The 14585-nt window shown below is 42.6% G+C and overlaps 1 protein-coding gene and 1 pseudogene across 2 annotated transcripts in view; one reads left to right on the top strand and one right to left on the bottom strand.

The window, feature by feature from the left end:
• The window catches only part of PLCXD2 (phosphatidylinositol specific phospholipase C X domain containing 2), a 346820-nt gene that overhangs the window by 280458 nt on the left and 51777 nt on the right, over positions 1-14585 (bottom strand). The gene's annotated exons all lie outside the window — the stretch shown is intronic.
• Positions 9891-10605, top strand: LOC105756150 (iron-sulfur cluster assembly enzyme ISCU, mitochondrial pseudogene; annotated as a pseudogene).

Raw genomic sequence — 14585 nt, forward strand, 5'->3', positions numbered from 1 at the left:
AAAATGGTCAAAGGATATGAACAGACACTTCACCAAAGAAGACATTCAGGTGGCTAACAGATACATGAGGAAATGCTCATGATCATTAGCCATTAAAGAAATGCAAATCAAAACTACAATGAGATACAATCTCACCCCAACAAGACTAGCATTAATCCAAAAAACACAAAATAATAAATGTTGGAGAGGTTGTGGAGAGACTGGAACACTTATTCACTGCTCGCAGGAATGTAAAATGGTACAACCACTTTGGAAATCAATTTAGCACTTCCTTAAAAAGCTAGAAATAGAAGTACCATATGATCCAGCAATCCTACTCCTTGGAATATATCCTAGAGAAATAAGAGCTATCACATGAATAGATATATGCACACTCATGTTCATTGCAGCACTGTTCACAATAGCAAAAAGATGGAAACAACCTAGGTGCCCATCAACCAAGGAATGGATAAATAAATTATGGTATATTCACACAATGGAATACTACGCAATGATAAAGAATAATGATGAATCCGTGAAACATCTCATAACATGAAAGAATGTGGAAGTCATTCTGCTGAGTGAAATGAGTCACTCGAAAAAGGACAAATATTGTATGAGACCAGTACTACGAGAACTCAAGAAAAGGTTTAAACACAGAAGAAAACATTCTTTGATGGTTACGAGGGTGGGGAGGGAGGGAGAGGGGAATTCACTAACTAGATAGTAGACAAGAATTATCTTAGGTGAAAGGAAGGACAACACACACTACATGGGAAGTCAGCACAACTGGACTAAACCAAAAGCTAAGAAGTTCCCTGAAAACAACCAAACACTTCCAGGGACAGAGTGGCAGGAGTAGGGGTCTGGGGACATCTAGGTCAACTAGCATAACACAGTTTATTAAGAAAATATTCTGCATCCCACTTTGGTGAGTGGCGTCTGGGGTCTTAAAACCTAGTGAGCGGCCATCTAAGATGCATCAATTGGTTCCAAGCCACCTGAAGCAAAGGAGAATGAAGTACACCAAACACACAAAAAAATATTAGCCCAAGAGACAAAAAGGGCCACATAAACCAGAGACTCCATCAGCCTGAGAACAGAAGAAGTAGATGGTGCCTGGCTACCACCAATGACTGCCCTGATGGGGAACACAACAGAGAGCCCGATGGAGTAGGAGAAAAGTGGGGTGCAGAATTCAAATTCTAGTAAAAAGACCAGACCTAATGGTCTGACTGAGACTGGAGGAACCCCAGAAGACAAAACCCCCAGACTCTCTGTTAACCCAGAACTAAAACCATTCCTGAAGCCAACTCTTCAGACAAAGATTAGACTGACTATAAGACATAAAATGATACTCGTGAAGAGTGTGCTTCTTTGTTCAAGTAGATACAGGAGACTAAATGGGCAGCTCCTATCCATAGGCGGGATGAGAAGGCAGAAAAGGATAGGAGCTGGTTGAAGGGACACCGGAAATCTGGGGTGGAATGGGGGAGTGTGCTGTCAAATTATAGGGATAGCAACTAGGGTCACATAACAGTGTGTGTATAAATTTTTATATGAGAAACTAACTTGAGTTCTAAACAATTAAAAAGAAACAAATGAAATGGAATGCATAAAGATCGATATCATAGGCATTAATAAGCTGAAATGGACTGGTATGAGCCATTTTGAATCAGAAAATCATATAGTCTACTATGCCGGGAATTGCGGACTGAAAAGTAATGTTATCACAATTATTGTCAAAAAGAACATTTCAAGATCTGTCCTGAAGTACAGCGCTGTTAGTGATAGGATAATATCCATATGCCTACAAGGAAGACCAGTAAATACGATTGTTATTCAAATTTACACACCAACCACTAAGGTCAAAGAAGACACTGAAGATTTCTACCAACTTCTGCAGTCTGAAAGTGATGAAATCTGCAATCAAGATGCATTATTAATTACTGGTGATCGGAGTGAAAAAGTTGGAAACAAATAAGGATCAGTAGTTGGAAAATATGGCCTTGGTGATAGAAATGATGCTGGAGATTATATGGTAGAATTTTGCAAGACTAACAACTTATTCACTGCAAATACCTTTTTTCAACAACATAATGGCGCTATACACGTGGACTTCACCAGATGGTATACACAGGAATCAAATCAACTACATTTGTGGAAAGAGACAACGGAGAAGCTCAATATCATCAGTCAGAACAAGGCCAGGGGCTGACTGCACAACAGACCATCAATTGCTCATATGCAGGTTTAGGGTGAAGTTGAAGAAAATCAGAGCAAGTCCATGAGAGCCAAAATATGACCTTGAGAATATCCCACTTGAATTTAGAGACCATCTCAAGAATAGATTTGACACACTGAACACTAATGACAGAAGACCAGACGAATTGTGGAATGACATCAAGGACATCATACATGAAGAAAGCAAGAGGTCATTTAAAAAGACAGAAAAGAAAGAAAAGACCAAACGGAAGTCAGAAAAGACTCTGCAACTTGCTCTTGAATGTTGAGTAGCTAAAGTGAATGGAAGAAACGATAAAGTAAAAGAGCTGAACAGATTTCAAAGGGCAGCTTGAAAGACAAAGTATTATAATGAAATATGCAAAGACCTGGAGCTAGAAAACCAAAAGAGAAGAACACACTCACTCAGCATTTCTCAAGCTGAAAGAACTGAAGAAAAAGTTCAAGCCTTGAGTTGAAAACAGGGAAAATATTGAATGATACAGGAAGCATCAAAAGAAGATGGGAGGAATACAGAGTTACTGTACTAAAAAGTCTTGGTCAACATTCAACCATTTCAGGAGGTAGCATATGATCAAGAATGAGGCATGCAGCCTCAAAGCCTAACCCTTTTAAGAGATATCTACTCTGGTTTATCCTCCTACACTGAACAGAATAAGCTGCACTTTCTTCTGAAATTGTCCTTGACAAGATAACCACAGAACGGGCCATAGATGGCCTCAACCTGCCTCTGGGTGGAGACTTAACATCCTAATAAAAGAAAATCCATCTCTTCCTCCATCCTGGATAATTGAACGTTTGTCTAGAGAAAATGTATTGTCATCCCCAAGCCCTGAGTGCCTGCGTGAAGGTCAATCCTGAATATTCATGATGAATTTGCATTTCCTTGTCTGCTCTCTGTAAAAGCCCACCTCCTCAAGCTGCCTGCGAGCAGTCTTGGAGGCAACAGCCCCAATTTCTCCTTTCCTTGTACAATGAAATAAAGGTGTCTTTCTTCTCGTACCTTGCCCTCTTGTTTATTGGCTGTAACAAGTCACATCGAGCAAATCCTCGGGTTTTCACCCAGCATCATTTCTGACAAGCCGTCCAGGAGTCATCGCTCGGTTCCTGAGACAGGCCATGCTGGGGACCCCGCCTGACGTCTGGCACCACCTGGAGAGTTTTCCAAGGGACTTCAGGGCGGTCCTACGGTGGGAGACACGAAACGCGCCTCGGGTTATTTGGTAAGTACCTAGGTAAGGCCTTAGAAGAGTCCCAGGAAGCGGAAGTATTGACCACTGAGGGCATTGAAGGCTGTAGGTACCTGCTGGTTCACCAAATTAGGTTGTGTGAATGTGTAAGTGCGTGTGTGTCTGGAAAATGAGGAATGTTCAAGAGATCCTGGAATGCAACAAACTGAGATGCATCTTTAAAAACTGGGAATCACAGTTGCTTTTACAAAGAAACAGGCATAAAAATAGTCTTCCACTCAGTATACCAGGGTAGATCATTTACTCTGAAATTATATTGTCCTGCAAACTAATTTACTGTACCATGCGAGCAGCTTATTCCCAGAAAGTTATTTACCTACCTTGACTCAAAACAAGATCAGGCATCTTTGCCATACAGCGCATGATTTTCTGAGCTAGAAACCCTGGAACAGAGTACAGTGAAACCTGTGAGAGCAGAAACTTAACAGGACTGCCTTGTTTTTCCGGGTCTATCAAGTTTTCTGCCTTTGACAGGGTGCAGTCTTACCACTTTTCTATCGCTTGTTTTAGTGGAAAATATTTGAGTTTTCCTTCTCTGACAGGTTTCCACCTTACGCATGTTCCGGCTTTTGCAGGTTCTACTATATTTGAAACTTACACAGACAGGAAGCCTCCTGGAGGTCATTGCACATGAGATACTCACCCTCTCCCCTCCCATACTGCCAGAAGACCCTCCCTGGGTTCCTGAGGATTGTTGGCAATACCAGCATGCTCCAGAGTTTTGTTTTTGTTTTGTTGGTGAGGCAGCAGTAAGCAAAGACTGGGAGAGGACAGGTATGATGTAACTCAACAACACCATGGCAACTACTGTGTAATTGCATCGATTCTTTCATTTCTTCCCATTCACTCACCTAACGTCTCCCCTACTCTATTATGCTTCATTTGCAGAGAAGTAGCCTTGTCCATGTTTCCACTGCCAGTGCCTGACCCAGAGCAAGCACTCAATAAATGTTGCTGGACTGAAAGAATGATTGGATTTTACCCCTTTTCATCACCTCTCCTTTCTGTCCTTTCTTTTTTCTCCTCATTTCCTGATGGGTCACTCTTTTTGAAAGCCATCTTTAAGATACCCATTGCTGTCAGGTCGATTCCGACTAATAGCAACTCTGTAGGCTAGAAGAGAACTGCCCCATAGAGTTTCCAAGGCTGTAATCTTTACAGAAGGAGATTGACACGTTTTTCTCCCACAGAGCAGCAGGGGAGAAAACCTTTAATTAGCAGTCCAGTGCTTAACCACTGCACCACCAGGACTCCTCGTTCTAAGATAAACAGTAGCAAAAACAATGACTGAAATAAAGACAAAATATTTAGTGTCTTTGAACTGGATTTTATAAGGTGATATTACATTATCAAATTATGTCTGTGTTTCCCAACACATTCTCTTTTTACTCTTTGTAAGTCCATAAAATAATTTTCTCTTTGATTGTAAATGAACCAGAGCAAGAGTATAACCGTCTATGAAATGTTTCTCAAATGCCTAGTAAAGTCTTCTAATCACAAATGTCTCTGAAGAACTATTGTTAATAAATGACAACATGACATACAAACGTAAGGTAAAAACCACATTGTAATTAACGTGGTGAGAAAAATATAGACCACATTTAACTTTTATATTATATTTACCTACTTCACATACTTTTTTCTCTTTATTAAAAAGAAAGGCACCTTTTGAGTTTATAAAAATAGATGTCCATAAACATTGATCTTTTTACTTACATTATTACCATTACCTGCAATAGATTTTAATTAAGTATACCTGCATATTGTATGCCTAATTATATCTATGTGTAACATTAAAAAAAAAAAGAACTGGGAATATTTCGGGTCAGACCCTACGAAAAAGAAAAAGATGATTTTCTTTTGTAACACCGCATGCCTCGATATGAATTGGCAGACAAGGAAAAGTAGCCAGCAAATTGATCTCTTTTAACTTGATCTTTTCTGTACTCACGAGGGTAAATGAGATAAAAAGTATTATGTGAAAGCCTTCCTGACTCTGTATCAGAAAAAAGAGTTACAAAAAAATGTAAAATCTTAGTTCAGAAAGGAACTGATAAATCACAACTGCCAGTCCTCCATCCTGACCCTGAGGAGGATCTTCCAGCTCCTACTGCCTCGGCACCTGCATGGCCCCCTCCCTACGCCCTATATCCACCCGACGGAACCGCTGCGCCAGTGACAGCCCCACTGTTAAGCCCCCTCAACCTTTGTATCCACCCCTCCTGGGTCCTTCTGTCCCCGCTGATGGGCTTGCTGCCCACACACATGGAACCGAACGACTTCTGGGCACGCTGATTCCGCCGTTAGGGGAAGTAAAAATACCCCGGGAGAGACTAGTTCTCAAGACAGCCATAGTATCTTAACACCATGTTCACGAGTTCACTGATCGGGATTCCAAGAGCCCTAACAATGCCTGAATGGTCAATATAATTTTTACAGGGCAAAGTACTCCGATATTAAAAGAAAGCTTCAGAACATAGAAGGAAGTATAGGGTTAAAAATCTCTCAGCTAGTGGAATTGGCCTACCAAGTTTACTCTAACCAAGATAAGGAGCAAGGAAAAAACAAAGTTGCAGACGAAAAGCGCCAGGCAGCCTCCCTAGCTGAAGGCCATCTCCCAAGAGAACAAAGAAAAGGAGGGAGACCAAGGCCACAGGAGTGGAGAAGGCCCCACACCCCTTTGGAAAGAGACCAGTGCAGCTGGTGTAAAGAGATAGGACATTGAAAGTGAGAGTGTACAAAATACCAAGCAAAAGAACTAAGAGAGAGGCAATCCAGTGCCCGGTCATGCCACTAGAGGATAAATCAGACTGAGGGAGACTGGAGGCCAAGTCCCCCACCGAGCTTCTGGTTATAACGAAGGTGAAAGGAGAAACTGTAAAGTTTCTGGTAAATACTGGGGTGACCCCCTCACTTCTGAGCTCCTCCCAAAAGGAAAGCTACCCCAATGAGGCAGACAGTGCCCACTGTGAGAATATCAGGAGAACAGCATCCTCCCTTCCTACCACCTCTAATGTGTTCTATACAAGAAAAATCTTTAACATACTCCTTCCTTTATGAAAAACAAGCGGCAGTGACAAATGGTCCTCACTACCGGCGGCCAACTATGAGAAAAAAAGAACATTACCGAGGGCTGACTGACCCAGATACCAGAGATGCAGTACTGCCGCAGGTGTGGGCCAACAAAATACCGGGGAGAGGAAAAAACGTCCCTCCCCTTGTCATCGAATGGTTACCTGGTACAGTTCCTCCAAGGCTTAAGCAGTATCCCATCCGAGCTGAAGCCCGACAGGAACTGGGCAAAATCATCACCAGATACCTGAAACATGGACTGCTTGGACTGTGTCAGTCACAGTTTAACACTCCTATCCTGCTGGTGAAAAAGAAAAATGGAGAATACCAGTTCGTTCAAGATCTGCAAGCTGTCATCCAGGTAACTGTCACAGTCCACCCTGTAGTCCCCAACCCGTATACCCTGCTGTTGACCTTGTTACCCACCTTTTCCAGGTTCGCTGTGCTAGACCTGAAAGATGCCTTCTTTTGCATCCGAGTGGAGAAAAAAAGTCAAGAAGCCTTCACCTTTGAGGGGGAGGACCCAGGAACAGGATAAACACAGTAGTTACGTTGGCAAGTCCTCCCACAGGACTTTAATAACAGTCCTACTTTTTTGGATCAGCTTTAGCCCAAGAACTGAGACAACTGACCTTAACCAATAGTGTCCTCCTCCAAAACACGGACAACCTACTCATCACCAATTGCAGCCTTGAACTGTTCACTGATGGAAGCAGTTACATGGAACAAGGAAAAGAAAAGCTGGATATGTGGTGGTCACTTTAGAGGAGGCTCTAGAGGCTAACATGCTTCCCCCAGGTACCTCCACCCAGAAGGCCAAGCTCATTACTATGCTGCAGGCCTTAGAATCACCAAAGGTAAGCAAACAACTATTTATACTAATTCCAAGTACATATTTGAGGAATTGCATGCACACGAGGCAATCTGAAAGTAAAGAGGGCTCCTAACAGCAGGAGGTAAGGATATTAAATATTCTCAAAAGATCTTACAACTTTTACAAGCCACTCTCCTGCCCACCCACGTAGCAGTAGTTCACTGCAAAGAGCATCAGAAAAGGGACACTCCGGTGGCGAAGAGTAATTACAAAGCAGATGCAGCAGCAAAAAAAAAAGCTGCAATTCAATAGAAACCTATTATAGTAGCCCCATTAATTAACCATTTAGAGTTACCACCACCTGACCTCCACCTGGACTATTCCTAACAAGAACATTGCCAAGACCTGGGGGGCCACTCTAAACAAAGATGGATGGCTATACGCCCACCATGGAAAGATTTTCATTCCATCAAAACTCATGCACCTATCCTACAGAGAGCCCACCAGTCACCCATTATGGACTTGATGGACTATATGATTGGGTTAAGAGATATTTAATTGGACCAAAGGTCCACACCACCATTTTAACAGTGGTAAAGAGCTGCCCCACTTGTGCAAAAAAATAATAATCCAAAGAACACTGATGAAGTGCCCCCAGGGGTCCAGCGAACAGGGACAATGCCTAGAGGTGACTGGCAGGTGGATTTCACTGAGATGCCTGGAGCCCCTGAGAATTACAAACATCTGCTAGTTTTTATCGACACCTTCACTAACTGGGTTGAAGCTTTTTCTTGCAGGACTGAAAAGGCCACTGAGGTGGTGAAACACCTCCTGAATGAAATCATCCCTCGATTTGGCCTTCCTGTCTCCATTGGCGGTGACAACAGGCCCCCATTTTGCGGCTTTGGTGGTGCAATCAGTGGCAACCGCCCTGGACATTAATTGAAACTTACACACAGCCTGGAGACCCCAGTCCAGCGGTAAAGTAGAGCCAGCTGGCCAGACTCTGAAGAGGCATCTAGCAAACCTGTGCCAAGAAACCAAGCTGGTACGGGCAAAGGCACTGCCTATGGCCTCTTGAGAACTCGGTCTGCCCCTGGAGACAAACTGAAACAGCCCATTTGAGCTATAAAACAAGTGCCTTTTATTACGGAACCCCAATATGACCAACATAGCCTATCTTAATAAGGACCAACCTCCCTCCCTCCATGAAGTTGAAAATGTTCAAGTTACTAAATACTTGCAGTCTCTTCAAGTGACTCTGTCTTCTAGCCACAGGTGTGCACACCTGAAGACCTCACTTGAATCGGAAGTACCTCGGCACCTGTTCCACTCTGGTGATTAGGTCTTCCCAAAACTTGGAAGTCAGAGCGTCTCCAGCAACACTGAACTGATCCTTTTGAGGTGTTACTAACAATTCTGACCTCCATCAAGCTCAGCGGTTTCAAAGCTTAGATCCACTGCACCTGAGTAAAGAAAACTGTCCCACTAGACACCGAGGGACAAAGTCATCAGAACTGTGAAAACTAGACTTACAAACCTATTAAAAACCTAAGTATTTGTTTACAAAACACCCTCCTGCATAGATTCAATCCCAAACTACCTTTTTTATCTTCTTCATTGTACTATATACACTGTTTGCCTTTTTGTTTCTTTATGCTGTTTTTAAACAAGTCAGATTGATAAGAGGCTGAGAGCCCTCTAGCTACCATAAAAAAATAGTAATGATTATTGCTATCCTTCTCCAAGAGACTCTCCTAGTCCAAGCTAAGTAAAAAAATGATCAATTCATCCAACTTTCCAACTCTGTTTCCCAGAGGGATAATCTGAATAATTGTTGGATCTGTCATCCATTCCCCACCTCCTCCGCTTATTTAAAAGTTCCCTAAAAAATCCCTGTACCCTTACAGGACACACCAGACTTGGTTCACAATTGCCCAATAGTTTAGAACAGGCATTGGTCGTGAGTGACCAATGCCTAAAGAAAAGGAGGGAATGAGGCATGCAGCCTCAGAGCCCAACCCTTCTAAGAGACACCTGCTCTGGCTTATCCACCTACACAGAGCAGAATAAGCTGCACTCTCTTATGAAATTGTCCTTGACAAGATAACCACAGAACGGGCCATAGATGGCCTCAGCCCGCCTCTGGGCGGAGACTTAACATCCTAATAGAAGATCACCCCTTCCTTCATCCCAGAGAATCAAACCCTTATCTAGAGAAAATGCAGTCATCCCTAAACCCTGAGCACCTCCGTGAAGGCCAGTCTTGAATATTTATGATGAATTTGCATTTCCTTTTTTGCTCTCTGTAAAAGCCCCTCTCCCCAACCTGCCTGGAGAAGGCGTCTTTCTCATTTCCCACCTCAACTTCTTGATTATTGGCTGTCACAGGTCACCCCGAACAAAACCTGGGGTTTTCACCTGACAACAGAACGGATGGGACTGAAGGAAGAACTGTAAGTGGCACCAAAGGCGCTGTTAGAAAACAAGGCTCCGGAGATTGAGAAAGACCCGTTGAGAAGTTTCAACAAATGGACGCATTGCTGGAGGTGCTGGGAGCCAACCCGAGGGAGCACCCCTCCCCCGGCCTCGCTCTTGGCCGGAGCGACCCTGCAGGATACCTGCGGCTGGAGCGGTGTCTGCGGCGCGCGGCGTCGGCCCTGCTGCTCCGGAGCACGCCCGCCCGGGAGCTGTCAGCCCCGGCTCGGCTCTATCACAAGGTTATTGATCATTATGGAAATCCTAGAAACGCGGGGTCCCTCGACAAGACGTCTAAAAATGTTGGACCTGGACTGGTGGGGGCTCCAGCTTGTGGTGATGTAATGAGATTACAGATCCAGGTGGATGAAAAGGGGAAGATCGTGGGCGCCGGGTGTAAACCATTTGGCTGTGGTTCTGCGATCGCCTCCATCTGGTCAGCCAGACTGGGTGAAAGGGAAAACGGCTGAAGCAGCCTTGACCATCAGAAACGCAGATACCGCCAAGGAACTCGGCAGTGCTCCACGCTGGCTGAGGACGCATCACGGCCGCCCTGACTGGTTACAGACTGAAATGGAGCCCGAGAAGGGAGAAGTGGAGAAGAAAGGAGCCCTTGGCGGAGCCGCCAGCAGACCCTACGGGCTGCTCCCCACCCGCCGTGCTGCCGCCTCAGATGTTCCCAAGCCCCTCACAGGCAATAAAAGAGCTCTGACATTCGCACGCTATCTGCTGTTTACCTGTGGCTCTGATGCAAGTGAAATAGTTTAATTTTGCTGAATCCTGTGGTTTCTTTCAGCCCGCTTATATCGCCTTAATCAAGCTTGAGTTGTGTGTGTGGCCTCAAAGCCGAAATCAATAATGATGTCACAAGGGGTGGATAGCCCGTGGAGTGCATAAATACCTACTTTTACCTGAATCTATTTTTGGAAGATTACCAGGAGAATGCCTTTGGTGTGATTGTTTGATAGAATCAAATATTGTACATAAGACAGATCTGCATGTATGTATGTGTGTGAAAACATATACATATATGCAAATTTGTCTTATGTACAATAATTGGTTCTATCAATCACACCAAATGCATTCTTCTGGTAATCTTCCAAAAATAGTATATATATTCCCAAAATAGTACATGTATGTGAAAAATAGTATATGTGTGTGAAAATATATATGCTGTTGGTGTCGGGACTCACAACAGGTAGAAAGTTGGGCAATGTTCAACTCTCATGACATACAACAATGGAACTGGGCATGTGCCCAACAGCTGTTACAACTTCGACTTCATTGTTATGATACTGATGCCTACTTCACTGTAGACCAGACCTATAGCCTGATCTTATCTAGCATTTGGTACCATCAGAAGCATCATCAGTTGTTAATTTCATCATTGGAGTAAATTTTCAATGATTTTATGACTTGTGTTTTTTTATGTATGTATTAAAATATATCTGTAAGTTTATATGTAATGTTTCCAACCCCCAAAGATGGGATTTATAAAAATACTGATGAAAAAAGGCAATAATAAGGAAAACTAAAAAAAAAAAAAACAAAAAACAAAACGAGGTATTCAACTTACGTCAGAACCGACTTATGACGGAGTAGTCAGAATGGAACCTGGTCCCTGGTACTGGTAAGGTCGAAGATGACCTGTACATCCCTGGAGGCCTTTCCCTTATTGTCATTAAGTTCTATTTTTTTTCTATTTTCAGCTATTTTTGAGTTATTCCAGATTTCTATTCTCTCTTTAGTCATTAACACCTGATTCTTTTATTTATCTCCCTAGAAACCTCGTAAAAACCTTGTGGTAAGACTCTCATTCCTTTCTTACTTGATGACCGTCCCCCCTCCCCCTTATAAGAAAAGAAAGAATTCATGTCTATATTAGAGAATACCTAGTAGCCATTAACTCTCAAATCTTAATTGAATACTGTTCTATGTTAAACTCAATGAAAATACTAAAGTATCTATATGGCTTTCTACTTTTAAAGTACTTACACAGCAATTTTATTTCATTTAACCTGTATTTTATAAAGGAATAAACTTGTAATATTCTATGTTTAACTCAATGAAAATACTAAAATATTTATATGGCTTTCTACTTTTAAATTACTTTATAGCAATTTTATTTCACTTAACCTGTATTTTATAAAGGAATAAACTAAGTCTCCAAAAACCAAAACAAAATCACTCTACTACATGGTTTTAGAGCCAGATCTAGAAAAAACAAAACTATGCCTTTGATAGAGAATTCAGTGTTCTTTCCACTCTCCCAGGTTATGATTACTTATTGTTAAAGCTATTATGGACATGTGTATTTTTAAATTATTAATAGAATAAAAAGCAAGAAGAAAATTCTCAAAGGAAGCCAGAAAAAAACATGTTTGAAAGTGCTAGTATTTCTCTGGATGAAGAAAAAATGGCAAAAGAAAGAAAGAGGAAACTGAAAGCTTTATTAATCCAAGTGTCATGGATTGAATTGTGTCCCCAAAAAATACGTGTCAACTTGGTTAGGCCATGATTCCCAGTATTGTGTGGTTGTCTTCCATTTTGTGATTGTAATTTTATGTTAAAGAGGACTAGGGTGGGATTGTAACACTCTTACAAGGTCACATCCCTGATCCAATGTAAAGGGAGTTTCCCTGGGGTGTGGCCTGCACCACCTTTTCTCTCTCAAGAGCTAAAAGGAAAGGGAAGCGAGCAGAGAGGGGGGACCTCATACCACCAAGAAAGCAGTGCCGGAGCAGAGTGCATCCTTTGGACCCAGGGTCCCTGTGCAGAGAAGGTCCTAGCCCGGGGGAACTTTGATGAGAAGGCTGACAGAGAAAGCCTTCCCCTGGAGCTGATGCCCTGAATTTGGACTTTTAGCCTACTTTACTGTGAGGAAATAAACTTCTCTTTGTTAAAGCCATCCACTTGTGGTATTTCTGTTATAGCAGCACTAGATGACTAAGACACGAAGTTGCTGAGGAAAATCAGCAGGTGGGAATTTTAACATCTCTTTTTTCAGCATTCTGTAGTGTAAATGACAAGAAGCTCCATCAGAGATGAGACAAAGTAAACGCGAAGTCCAGCTGAGCCTCATCACAAATAACAAAATTGCCCCCACTATTCGTTCTGTGCTGCTCAGCTGACCTAATGAACAGGCAGACCTCCAACCCCTGTTTCTGGACCTAGTCTTTATATACTCTGGTGTGATCCTGGGAAATTGGGGGATGAATTTGGGATTTCTTTGTAAGTTACCCTCTTCAAATAGCACACGAGGTAGCTCCCTGATAGTTTTTGGAAGCTTGGCTTCCCCTTTGAAACTTAAGGATCCAAAGTCTTAAGGATCTTCTGGATTATTCAGGAGATACAAACACTGGTTATTTGCCTTGCAGTAGCTCAGATCCTAAAGCAATGATACATTTACATTTGTGCTTCTCCTTTTGATGGTCTATGTTTATCTTACTCTTCTCTCTCTTTCACTTTCTTTTCCTGTGAAATTAACTGGTCAATTCTTTATTGACAATGAGCATCCTCCCTAGGCCACTTAAGCAGAATAAGGTTTTTCAGTGAAGTGAGATTGGTAAAAGCATGAATTTGAGGCTTATGGCATTTTAGGTAAAAGGAATAACTTGGAGGATATGTAAATTAGAAGGTTGGCTGAGAAAAGATAAATATGTATATTTTTATATCTCCCACAATGTCCACCCCAGTGCCTTAGGTATTTCCGATACTCAGTGAAAGTGAATGGAATGAATACTTGAATGAATGGATTTTGCAAGAGAAAAGAGAATGTCAGGAAGACATTGAGGGAATTTATTAAATGTTAAGAATAAACTTACAAAGGCTCTGGAGATCAGTAACAGGAATTTGAATCTGAAATGAATAACAGATATGAGGAAGGAAATGAAATAGTCAAAACAATTAAAAAAAAAAAAAGACACGACTAATAGTGGCATGTTAGACTCAGTGGCAGGAAGTCCTAACTGTTCAGATATTAAACAAGTAGAGTTTGGTCAGCGTTTTTGCTTTAAAAATTGAGACGGGGACTTCTGGCAAAATGGCGCTCTAGGCAGAAGCACCACGTCGTCCCTCCACAGCAAAGATCCGAAAAACGAAGCCAAACAGAAAACAACAATCCTGAAACCCTAAAACATCAAATGAAGAGATAAAGAACCCAGTCAAGCACCAAATGGAGTGAGAAAACTGACAGAGAACGGAGAGCGAGGAGAGATTCATGCACAGGTCCCCTACCAGCTAATGCAGCACGGATCCACCATCTTGGACTCCAACTGGAGACCTGCAAATGGGGTACGAGAAAGCAGCTTCACAGAGCTTCCAGTGGGAGACAAAACAACTAGTAATTTGCGATATACACTTTCCCACCCCCTATCTTTTTTCACCCCTACTCGGCCTCCTCTGCTTCCCGCGGCCACAATCTCTTGTCCGGGAAACACTGGATTCTTGGATTCCACACACCCAAATGGGCTGGCTCTCTTGAGTGCCATTTGTTGGCTGCTGGTGTTGCTTTTTCCCGCTTCTTTTGATTTCTTCCTTACCTCTCACCAACTCCCCCTCCTTTCGCTCAAATACCTGGCTCCGTGCACCATCTTTGCTTCTTCCTGAGGGGCTGTAGAGCTCCAGTATTTTGTGATATACGCTTTCCCACTCCCTACCATTCTTCACCCACACTCGGCTGCCTCTGCTTGCCGCGGACACAGTCTCTTGTCCGAGAAACACCGGCTGCTTGGATCCCACCAGCCTGC

This window comes from Trichechus manatus, unplaced genomic scaffold (assembly GCF_000243295.1).
Source record: "Trichechus manatus latirostris isolate Lorelei unplaced genomic scaffold, TriManLat1.0 scaffold00026, whole genome shotgun sequence".
NCBI lineage: Eukaryota > Metazoa > Chordata > Mammalia > Sirenia > Trichechidae > Trichechus > Trichechus manatus.